At 47.2% G+C, this 12,828-nt stretch overlaps 1 protein-coding gene across 5 annotated transcripts in view; it reads left to right on the top strand.

Moving 5' to 3' along the window:
- Positions 1-12,828, top strand: part of LOC119979117 (TBC1 domain family member 22B-like) — a 355,807-nt gene that overhangs the window by 292,079 nt on the left and 50,900 nt on the right. The gene's annotated exons all lie outside the window — the stretch shown is intronic.

Genomic DNA, 12,828 nt, shown 5'->3' with positions numbered 1-12,828 from the left:
CTGCCCGCGTGTCAGCAGCGCGACCAGGCCACCGGGACACACAGGTATCCCGTGGCAGGCGGCTGCCGAGGTGTAGACTAACCTCCGTCTAACATGTCCCGTTTCTCTGCCCCCCACCATCCTTCTGTAGGTTAGCACAATGTCTGCCAACAGAACGGCTATGTTCTGCGCAGTGGTTGGGGCCGCTGCACTGCATTTGGAGATGGAGCAGCATCCACAGCCACAACCCGCAGTGGATGCAGGGCCAGCTGCAGCAGCAGAGGGAAGGGCCGAGGAGTTGCCAGTCGTCGAGCAGCATTGGGGGGGGGGAGGAGGAGGAGGAGAGAGTGAGGATGCAGCCACGTCACCAGAGGCGACGACCAAGGCCAAGGGTGTACCGTGTCCGGATCTCTTTCCTAACAACGACGGACATCACCTGCAGGAGGAGACTCCGGCTGAGTAGGCGGACGGTGATACATATCTGTCACCTCATGGCGCACCTCTCCCCACGTGGAACGGGGGAGGACACGCGATCCCGGTTGCCATCAAGGTGACGGTCGCTCTTAACTTCTATGCGACCGGCTCCTTCCAGTCTCCAAGCGGGGACATCTCCGGGATGTGACCGACGCCCTCTATGCCATCGCGGACCACTACATCACCTTTCCTGAGCACCGAGCAACTCAAGACTCACGAGCTCGTGGATTTTCCAGCGTGGCCGGGATACCGATGGTGCAAGGGGCAATCGATTGTGTTCACGTCCCCATGCGCCCGCCTGCAGGGGACAGGGAGGTGTTCACAAACAGGAGGGGGACATACTCCATGAATATCCAGGTGGTATGCGACCCCCACATGACGTTCATGAACGTCTGTGCAAGGTTCCCAGGGAGTGTGCATGACTCCTACATACTGGCGCAGTCGTACATCCCTGCGATGTTTGAGGGACGTCCCCCCCGGCTGAGGGGCTGGTTGCTAGGCGGCATGGGTTATCCGCTGAGGTCTTGGCTGATTACGCCTATACGGAGGCCTCAGACCAATGCGGAAACCCGATACAACGAGGCCCATGCAGCAACCAGGGGTGTGGTGGAGCGCTGCCTTGGCCTCCTGAAGATGAAATTCAGGTGCCTGGACCGCTCCGGAGGGGCCCTGCAGTACCAGCCCGACAGGGTCGCTCGCATTGTTGTGGTCTGCTGTGCGCTGCACAACATCGCGATGCAGAGGGGAGATGACCTGCTGCAGGAGGCGGAGGGAGAAGCCAGTGGCAGTGGTGCCAGCACAGAGGAGGAGGAGAGGGAGGAGGAGGCTGGCGGAGTGGCGGGCGCAGCACGCAGACACGACCCAGGTGCTGGTGATGTCCAGGAGGCGGCACGACGGACCCGGCGGGCACGCGACGCCTTGGTGGCAGCACGGTTCACGCGTCGCATGCGACGTCCCCGCTGAACACCAAACCACCACCTGCAGACGGTCAACACACAACTGCCACCACCACAACCCCCCCCCCTCTCTTCGACATCACCCTTACCACTGGGTCCAGACGGTATGGCACAACATTGATGGCTGTGTCAGCGGGTGTGATCAGTGCCATGTGGAATGATGACAGCCTGCTCTGCGATGAGCTGTGAGCTCAGAATCGTTAGAGTCTGACCCATGGCAATAGCCGAACCATCCACCTTGGTGGCCGCTGAGTTTGTCACGGACACTCCATCACGTGCCCGCGTGGGCTAGCTGTGGGAGGGGGTGGGGGGAGGGGCAGGGACTGCACACCTGGCACCGAAGTTTCACCGCTCGTCAACCCCAGCGACACTCGGTCACCATCACGATTCCTGTGGCTGTGGAGCAATCACACGGTATTACAAGTAAGGTGGAACAGTGTGTTTAATGTTAATGATTTACAGGTGCCCTAGCCCCTACAACTAAACTGTGCCCTTCACCCGTGCCAACTTACTCAGTGTCTATCTTAGTTGCCTTACGGGCCCTACCACAACGTCTAAGTGACTCCCCAGATGATACAGCAGGAGTGGAGGAGGACTGCTGCGAATCGCCCCCTTCGACTCGTTTCTCCTTCGGCAAGCGTTTCCTGGGGTGACCCGGCCTTGATGGGCCAGGCTGCTCTGCGGGTGTCTTGGGTGACGTTGTGCCACCCTGCTTTGCCTGCTGCCCACCCGATGCACCAGAGATGGGACGGGGGGAGGCCGCGAATTCCGGGACATCCGTGATGGAGTTAATGGGACGGGCCCCGAAACCACCTCCTCCCTTGGGGAGCCCGGTGGCCCCCGGGCCTCACTGTGGGACAGAGGTGCGAGCAGGGAGGTGCCCCATCGCGCCACCGACACCTGGCGCTGCCAGTCCTGGAGGCCTGCAACGGTATCCACCAGGATCCGAAGGTTTGCAGACACGGAGTCCAGGGAGTTAGACATTCCCGCCAGGGACTGTGCGATCTCAACCTGTGAGTGCACGACACCATCCAGCACGTGTGTCAGGCGGTTGATGCTCTCCGCGACTGACTGCTGGGACTGTGCCATCGACTGCTGTGACTGTGCCATGGCGTGCTGCGACTGGGCCATGACCTGCTGAGACTCGGCCAAGGCCCGCAGCGCGCCGGCAATGTCGTGTTGGCTCTGGCGCATTGCTGCCTGTGAGAGGGCAACCCTGTCCAGGGCCGAGAATGACGCGTGCACATTAAGCCCAACGCCTTGCGTAACCTGACCCATTGCCTCCACCGCGGATGCCACCCGTGCGGTGTCGGCCTGGGTTGCTGCCATGAGCGGCACCACTCCCTGCTCCTGGACGCGGTTCGACTCCTCTAACAGCGTCTGCAGAGTCTGGAAGACAGCCCTCATCCCGTCATTGTGTCCCTGGGTTTCTTGATGCATCGGCTATGCGGGTGGGTTGAGAAACTCCAGGAACTCGGAAAACGTCTGGGAGCCAGCTGGATGCTTGGCCTGGCCAGCCCTCCGCCAGTCCGGGCCCTCGGCTGCTCCGACCTCCACCTGCTGTACCTACTCAGCTGTGATGTGCGACCCAGACTATGACCCAGGAGCCTCATCACTAAATAGGCCAACCGGGGTGAGTGTCTCTGGTTTGGTGGATGGTGTGGGAGATAGCTGTGCCGCAAGCTCGAGGTCGTCTTGGGTGGACGCCTCCTCTATGTCATCGGCCCGCTGAGAGGCCGCAGGGCGTTCGCGGACCATTTCCCTCTCTTCCTCTCTCGCCGCCCTCTGGGCGTCCTGCTCCACAAATTCGGTTGGGGAGGATGGGACTCCCCGCTGATTGGGCACCCTCTGTCGTGCGGCCCTGGGTGAGGTGGGGGCAGATGCCTGTGTCTGCCTGGAGGCAGACGGCCCTGGTCGTTCGGCATCACGTCCTAGGGAAGAGAATGAAACGGTTTATTTAGAGACGCTCGGCCGGGAGCTGGACGGTCCCAGTGGGCAGGGTGTGAAGGGACAGAGGATGGGGGAGGTGTTCCAGTGGGCAGGGTGTGTGAAGGGACAGAGGATGGGGGAGGTGTCCAAGTGGGCAGGGTGTGTGAAGGGACAGAGGATGGGGGAGATGTCCAAGTGGGCAGGGTGTGTGAAGGGACAGAGGATGGGGGAGGTGTTTCAGTGGGCAGGGTGTGTGAAGGGACAGAGGATGGGGAAGGTGTCCAAGTGGGCAGGGTGTGTGAAGGGGCAGAGGATGGGGGAGGTGTTTCAGTGGGCAGGGTGTGTGAAGGGACAGAGGATGGGGGAGGTGTCCAAGTGGGCACGGTGTGTGAAGGGACAGAGGATGGGGGAGGTGTCCAAGTTGGCAGGGTGTGTGAAGGGACAGAGGATGGTGGAGGTGTCCAAGTGGGCAGGGTGTGTGAAGGGACAGAGGATGGGGGAGGTGTCCAAGTGGGCAGGGTGTGTGAAGGGACAGAGGATGGGGGAGGGGGGATTGTTTGTCATGCAGGGTTGTCTCACTTGTTGCAGCTCCGCCAACCTCTCATTGCGCGATCTCCCAGGTGGCAGATCCCCCAACAAGGTCCAGCGCCCTCTGCTCAAACGTGGTGAGGGGGTGCAGGATGGGCGAACCCCCTCCAGTCTTGTTCCGCTCACGAGTGTTGTGAGCGGTCTTGTCCTGTTGGGGGAGGGGGCATAGGTAGATCATTACAATACGACAGGTATCAGCAGTCTGTTCAGATACTGGCACAGTTTGGGGGTCAAGTTGTAATAAGACCATTGCATCTCTCCACGGGGGCCAGAGCGCTGGGTCTGTGACTACTTTGTGAACCACCCTCCACTCACTCTGCCCCAATCCCCCTCCACCCCCCGTGCCGGGGTGGGGGGGGGGGGGGGAGGTGGGTGATTAAGTAAAGGGGGGAGGGATGGTTGTGACCCGGGGGCACCCTCTTGGCACTTACCCTGGCAGCCCTGGTGAGGTTGTGCATCTTCTTCCGACATTGCTCTGCAGAGCGAGGGGTCTGCCCCACAGCACTGACGTCAGCAGCCACCTCACGCCAGGCCTGGCACACCGCGCTGGCAGGGTGGCGATGCACTCTACGCGGGCAGATGATGCCCCTCCTCTGCTCGATTGATTCGAGCAGCGTCTCCACGTCAGCCTCCATGAATTGCGGGGCTGCTCTCCTTAGCTCCGACATCCTGGCCTACAGTTTCTGTGCTCGCCCACGCCTTTTCACGGCGCCGGGCGGCGTCACGTGGGCATGTTCGTGTCGTCGTCGTGTTCCGGCGTCATCGCGCACGTGATTGACGCGGCCCCATTCCTAGCCCATTTCCCGGAAGTGAATACGTCGGGAACGGGGCCGTGTCGGGCCGTCACAAAAGTCGGCCGCAATTTTCCGCGAGTGCGGAGAATCGCGCCCCATATGTTTTGGTATCCTTATTTCCAGCCTTTGCAAACAATATTTGGTTAGGGACTGAATACCACAGTTCTGTGCAGACATTTGGATGCTGGTGCCAATTCAAGACAAAAGGAGAGTTGGAAAACCGGGAGGTGGAGCCTTGCTGAACCAGTTGAGCGAGAGCCTTGTTTGAAAGGATAGTTGCAAAACCTGGAAGTGGATCATTGATGAAAACTGCCGAGAGAAAGCATTATTTGAAAGAAGATATTAAAGCATGTCTTTTTGAGAATGGATTTTGGATACACCCGTGTGCCAATCATCTGGGGTGAATTTGAGGAGAAACCGACCAGACGGTTGATTAGTCGCATCCACCACTGGGTTTCATAGTGCAGTGTTGTCTGACCACAGTTATCCTGTTGGGTTACAGGGACTGTGTGTTTACTAAGAACATTGTAGCATAAAATATATAGTGTAATCTGTGAGATCCTTGCAATCTGGATACATTTTTGAAGAAAAAGGGGGAGTGAAGAAGTATTGTATTATTGTCAAATTACTTTTAATAAATATTATTTTTCTTGTTAAAGCTAATTGGCAATCCTGTGAGACTGTTCCATCACATTTCTAAAGAAGTAAAAGCTACAATCTTTTGTGCCAGGCTTCCATTCTGGGACCTTTCCATCCAGTGGGGAGGCAGTGGCATCGTGGTATTGTCACAATACTAGTGATCCAGAGACCTCGGGTAATGCTCTGGGGACCTGAGTTTGATACCCACCAGGACAGATGGCAGAATTTGAATGCAATAAAAATCTGGAATTAAAAGTCTTAATGACAAGCATGAAACCATTGTTGATTGTCGTAAAATCCCATCTGGTTCACTAACTTCCTTTTAGGGAAAGAAATCTGTCATCCTTACCTGGTATGGCCTACATGTGACTCCAAACCCACAGAGATGTGGTTGACTCTTAAATGCCATCTGGATGGACAACAAATGCTGGCCCAGCCAGCAACGTCCTCATCCCATGAACGAATAAAGAAAGATAAAGTAGTAACGTCAGTTGGGATTGTAACACAGTTACACAGTACACAGTTTGCCCTGTGTATCTATATGTTCAAATCATTTCCACCCCACTTCCACTTCCCTTACCCCAACCCTCCCTTTCTGATTTCAACTGTTGTTCCTATACCTGCTAAATCTGTCAAACCACAGAACAAAAATTAATAAATATTTTTAGGTGCAGTATTTGTTCATCACCCTGTATTAATTTTTATTTAATTGTAGCCTGAACATCCCTCCTCCCCACTAACTTATAAGCTTCCAACTCTAGTAGACATTGGTACTTCTGTAAAAAGGTTTATTGCATGATGTGATGGTTTCTGGAACTATATTCTCAAAATTGCTTTCAGTCATTTATTTTCTTGCTGTTACCTTTTAGTCCTAATTTATTTTCAGGATATATATGACATCCATTGTTTCCCTTCCTATTAGTTTTTATCTTTCATCGGTATACTGAACCTATTTTCCTGCTTCCAATTGTGTTTGTGTTATGAAAGGGGGATTTATCGTATGGAAATAGCCCCTGATGCCCGAATGTAAACATGTTAATTTAATGGCTTCTGAATTTTCTCTATAATGACTTACGTACTTGTAGTTGATATTCAAGGTGGAGGGCCACTTCGCTCTGTCATGTAAGCATGTAGCCCCCCAATCTAATGATGCATCTCTTGTCATTTACTATTCTGCAGGAGGTTTGAAATGAATTGCAAATGGGAAATTAATTCTGTTTGCATAAGAAATCATTCTAATAAAACTGACTTAGCATTTCATCATACGAGTTCAGAGCAGGTGCCCTGCATTAAAATTGCAGACATCAGACCACATTTAAGGATGACACCCCCCCTCCCCCAATAAAATGTAACCTGTAACCCTACTCATATTGACACATTCAAATGAAATCAACTCAGAATGCCAAGATGAAGGCTAATTATGCAGAAATATGAAACTGCTTGGAAAATTTGCCCTGTGTATCTATATGTTCAAATCATTGTGTATTAAGTATGCATTTCACACTCCAGATTATAAAAAAAATTGACGTTGCATTGAAAGGATGTTGGCAGAAGGTAATTGCAGTTTTGTCAGATCATGGATTGCCTGACTCTGATGTTGCTAGATAAACAGATTGCCAAGTGGCTGCAGTAGATAGATTCTCCAGTCTCATGACAGGCGTGTACTCTCAAGACGTGACTTTTAGTTTTGAGAATTATTATCAATCTTTCCCCCCCACCCCTCAAACAAAATTAAGAATTTTATATATTTGAAATGTGAGTGCCTCATCTGAAATTTTTAAAAAAACACAGATATTAGGTTGAAATATTGAAATTTAGCCCAGGGACTAGTGATAGGTCACTATTCACCAATGGCCTTGAATAATCATAACTAAAAATAGTTCCTGCTAGTTTCATTTGTGGTCCCACTGCAGTAGTCTGCAGCATAAAACTCCCTTTGCAGCAATATAATCAAAAAAAGTAGAGGGAGTGAATCAGTTGAATGTCAGAACTAATAGTTTCTGGAAGGCTGGTTTCCTGACTATATGGCTAGCTGTGTACTGTTATCAGGTGTTTTGGGTCCTGTTTGTATCTGAAATTGAAGGCTCGAGGACTCAATCCAAGAATCCACTTGTAATTATTGAAGTATTTAATACAGCTATTTTGTTATTTATTTGCCCAGCTGTTTGTTTTCTGTCACAAACCTGTCTATATTTTGAAATGTTTCAAGCCTTGTAAACCGCATTTAATCAAGAATCCTAGAAAAATATATATATATTTTGTATTTCTTAACCTCACTCGCATTACCCTGGACATTACCATTGAAAGAAAGTTAAAGGCAGATATATTAAAAACCTGTTTGGAATGGGATTAATTTATAACTCTTAAAAGGGCACGCTACTAAGTTTTGTGCAAATAAATAAAACATTCTGCAAATAACTTGCAGGTTACGTTACTCTGCCTTTTATAGTGCTGTAGGTTTAAGTATTTTGCTTGCAATGTGGTTGTTATAGGAAGGAAGATTAAGCCTCTTCACGGGGTATTCGAAAGTCAACCTTTTAGGTTGACTAATATTCGTAGACGTCTGCTCTGTTACATTCCTGGTTTTGCGGTTGAAAAATTTGTACGATTGAATGGGAATTTCTGATGTGATGACTTTACATTCTGAGTTTCACTCCTGAGTTGAATGTAAAATAGGAAACTAGGAATAGGCCATCCTGCCACTCAAGCCTGTTCCACCGTTCATTTAGATCATGTCTGATCTGTACCTTAATTCCATTTACCTGCTTTTGTTCCATATCCCTTGCTGGCCTTCTCTAACAAAAATCTATCAATCTCAGACTTGCAAATTATAATTGATCCAGAATCCATAGCCTTTTGAGGGAACAAGTCCCAGGTTTCCGCTTCTCTTAGCTTGATAAGATGCTTTCTGATTTTTGAACACTAATTTTAAGATCGTATCCTCTTGTTCTGGATACCCGCACCAAAGGGAATAGTTCCTCTGTATCTATTCTAACGGATCCCTGTTCTATCAAAGACTTTGTACAACTGAAATATCGCTTCCTCATTTTTGATTTTAATCCTCTTGAAATACACGGCAACACCCTTTCAGCCATTTTGATCTCATTTATGCGTTTGCACTTGCTTTTAGCGATCGTGCACACAGACACTCCAGTCTTTAGACACTCCTTCATAACGATCTTTCACCATTAAGAAAATACTTTGTTTTAGGACATGCACGGAGGCTTGGTCTGACAGTTGTTCTCCTGCAGTGTTATTGTTGGACAACTCCCATATATGCTAGCTGTTGGAAGTCGCCAACACAGACGGTTGGGTGTACTACATGCTGTATTGTGATGTTGTACCGCAGGTTATTTGGTCTTTTATAGACATATGTGATGATCAGCTTACCTACTTTGATGGAGATGGAGTAAGGGTCATCTGATTTTAGGCCTGCTGCATCTTTGATGAGGCTTTCCTTGATATAGCTGACCTGGCCGTATATTTTGTTATCCCTGCTTGCACAGAGTATGGTTTCAATGGTCTGGGTTTCTGTAGGATGACAATGTCAGACAGATCTTTTGCAAGCAGCTCATGTTTTTCCCAGGATGGACCTTCAAAGTTGAACTAATATATTCATGTTGCTTGTCCTAATTCTCTGCTTTGTTGCATCTGAGCAAATCCATTTTCCCATGGGTGCTTGCTGATTAGAGCTAAAGAATTCCAAGATATCGAGTAAACATTTGCTGTAGATCTGTGTTTACCTCAGAAAAAGGAGACTTCAACTAAATGTTGCCAAGACTGTTTCAGCCTTCCACCTGAAAAACTTAGAAGGCCAGAGAAGAACTTATTGTTCTGTGGCCAAACGCAAACATCTTGGCATTGGGTCACCCATAACCCAGTGCCAAAATGCCTGGGCATCAGTCTTAATCATCTGTTTATCTACCAGCAGCATTTCCAGAACACCAGAGCCAAGGTCAAAGATAGGAGTGAATTTCATACAGTAACTGGCAGGTACCACCTGGGACAGCAGAACAAATGCACTACTAACTGCTTTACTCGCTGTGGTCTACCCAGCAACATAGTTCTGTTGCTCAACCTGCTTCGGCTGAAGCTGTTGAATGGAAAGTTAACCTCCACATCCAACTATAACTCTTCCCCAGGCATATGACAAAACAACATTGTTGTAACATAGTAGCAGGTGTGAAACCAATATCTATTGTTGCTCGTTATGCTTTCCTTAATTTGCTCTGTTTTAATTACGTTTGCTCAAGAGTCGCCAGGTATCTTTTTGATACCACCACGAGGTTCAAAGCCGAATACTTGATCAAAGACTCGATACACCAGTTAGTAAGTTTGAAATCAATGCACATTTATTTATACACACACAGTCAATTATTACTCATGCACAAACTCTACTCACGAAACTACAACTACTACTAAAAGCTTATACTTAGCTTCGGGTGCCCACTCAGTCAGAGGAACAATGGCCGTTGTCCGGTTCTGAGACTGCTGGCTTCGAACTGATATAGAATAGTAGCTAGGAGCGTCTATCTCGTAGCGTGTGTTGACCTTAGACTTACTTGGCTGGTGCTTGGCGGGTCTCTCGTCGTTGAGAGCCAAGGCCAAGATGAAGGTGAAGAAGAAGAGGACGATCTATCTTTGGGGGCTCCTCTTTATACCCCAAAGGGTTTCGAGCCCTTCTGGGTGGGCTTTGAACTTGGGCCCAATTAATTGGACCATGTCCCAATCATTTGTATTGATTCTCTCCAATAACGGGGTCGTTGCTTGATCACTGGGTGGGTCCTAGGTGACCGTTGGCCTGCCTTTGTTTTAGTCTCCACTGGCGCCGGGGAGTCTGCCCTGGTACCGATTGCTTAAATGTTTCTCTTTTGTCCCCGGAGATAGCTCATTACTATGCTAATGGCTTGTAGTATCAGTTCTGTCTGGGAGCTGCAAATTCCAATCCACAGGCAAACCTTGCACCTGCTTGTTTCCTTAGCACTGTCCAAAGTTCCCTTTACTCTTTGCAAGTGTCCATTTTGAAATCGGCACGTGGCCACCCCAGGTGGCTACACTATGCACCATGAAATATTTCTCAGGCTGTAATAGTAATCTAATAGTAATAATTAATTAAATAAATCATGTGATTTTTCATTTGTTATCTATTTATAATAATGGATTCATACTTTATGAAATCTTTTATGAAGTGCTATATATTTATAGCTGACTACGAGTGAGAATTTGTCTGTTGTAATTGTGATGTCTAATACATATCTATGGAATCTGACTGGTCTGCCTGCTTTCATCCTTTGCCACCTCCAATTAATTAAGAATGTCTGACCCATATCCTCACCCTCACTGAGTCCCCTATTCACATCGTAACCTGTTCCTGTCAAAATGTATTTTAAGATCATTATCCTCATCTTCATGCCTTTTTCTGGCCACCTTGGGGATCTACAGCCATTTATTCCAACATGCACTACTTCCTCTTTTTCACCACTGTTAGCTGTTATCATGGTCCTGCTGTCCTCTCTTCAACATCTCATCCTTTCCTACTTACAAAAGCCTCCACAAATCCATTTAATTAATTCATGTCTTGGCCTCCTTAATCTTCCTATTTCACCTCTCATTCATGGTGGGTGGGATCTTTCAGCCGATCCCATCAGAGGGATCTTCTGGCCCTGTCGAAGTCAACGGAGATTTGAATGGCGCGCCTCATCTGCGCGGGGTTACACCTATGGCAGGGCTAGAAAATCCCAGCCTATGTCTCTCCTTATTTTCCATCGTAGAAAGCCTCGAGTCATTTCTTGCATTTCAGAAATGGTTTAAAAACAGCGCGATGGATAAAAAATTTAAAGGAAGAAAAAGAAATGCTTAGCAGGTCTCCCAAATATTCTATATTCAGATAAATGATGTCCTTCTGACCATCTGATCACCTGTGCATGGTTATATAGACTACAATGAGTTGATGAATTGCCTGAGTTAGCATAATGCATCCCAATGTTCAGGGTTCCTTTAATATGGAAGTAGATTAAACCATATATATGATGCATGAAGTAATTTAAATTAATTTTATAATTTTAATTATAAGTCACTAAAAAGTCATCATTCACTGTATTAATTTCCATATTAAAAATTAGATATAATAGTGATTTATTGGACTAAAAATTATTTCAATATAAACGTATTTTAAAGCCCAAGGACTCTAAGCTTAATTGTGTTATAATATATATTTGTATAATTAAAACATATTAGCTTGCTGTAATCTTTGACCTGTTAAAAATTAATATTAACAGGCAACAATTTGCCAGGAGTAATTTAAGAAGTTATTTAAACAATTGGTTCACAAAAAGTGATGATGGATATATTTATATATTGTTTAGTAGCACTGGCAAGCCAAGAAAGGAAACAATTAGAATGAAAACATTTATTTCAATTTTAAAATGTTGCCAAGGAAATGTTGCTGATTGTGACATTTCTCTTTAGTTTACATGGGCTTCAAGTGCCAGAATATGGTACTTTTTATGAATGTTTTCCCAGTTCTCTCTTAACACAATGCAGTTGGTGCCTATTTTTCAACGAGCAATTTTAAAAATAAAATTAAAAAAAATAAAGTTTATGGTTACTAAGAACATGAAAGAGCAATATGTTTGCGTCCAATTAAATAAGTAAAGGAAAGATTTTTTTCTTGTCGTAATCGCCCAGAAACCAAGCTCCTGCTTCTATTCAAACCAAGGAGCAGTGGACCTTTTTCATGCGATTGTCACTGTATCTCAATCCTGGAAAATAGAAACAATTCTTCCAGTCTCATTTGGGAAACTGTGACAGGCTTGCTCATACATCATGCATAAGCTTTGTCTAACCCTTTTCATTCACCCACCAAGCCCTGGATATCCCAGTGCAATGTAAAAGACACTTATATGGTGAACTGATTTTGCACCCCATTGTCCTGACCTTTGCACATGGGGAATCTGCATTCCCAGGTGAAGGATCAGAAATATCAACCCTCAAAATTTGTAATTAGTTACATTGCAGCATGGAGATTGAACACATTACAAAATGCAACCCTGTGGTGTTCTTTGTGTTGCTTATTTCGGATGGTTGGCGTAGTATTCACAAATACCACAAAATAGATTTAACTTAAAGCTAGGATTTTATTTACATTACTAAACTGGGATTCGACACATAGTCCTTAAGGATACACAATTGATCAATAACATCTAACTACACTCCTCTTCTGCTAATCTCACTACTGGTATAAACTATAATCTAACCTTACTCTTATGACCTTCAGTAGCTATTTCCTGCATATATTCCTTCCCTAAGATCTAACATCACTGCCTTACATAGTTGTAACTGTAGCTCCCTCTAGTGGCTATTCTCAACACTACATTAACCCTTGTAATGTTATAGTTCCTATCATACCACAAACTCCATGTTCTGTGTGTATTAGTAATACCAATTAGCTACCAACTTCCTTGCAGCTA

Source organism: Scyliorhinus canicula, chromosome 15, assembly GCF_902713615.1.
Source record: "Scyliorhinus canicula chromosome 15, sScyCan1.1, whole genome shotgun sequence".
Classification (NCBI taxonomy): domain Eukaryota; kingdom Metazoa; phylum Chordata; class Chondrichthyes; order Carcharhiniformes; family Scyliorhinidae; genus Scyliorhinus; species Scyliorhinus canicula.
The sequence above is the reverse complement of the archived record's forward strand: the minus strand, read 5'-3'. Positions and strand labels throughout refer to the sequence as shown.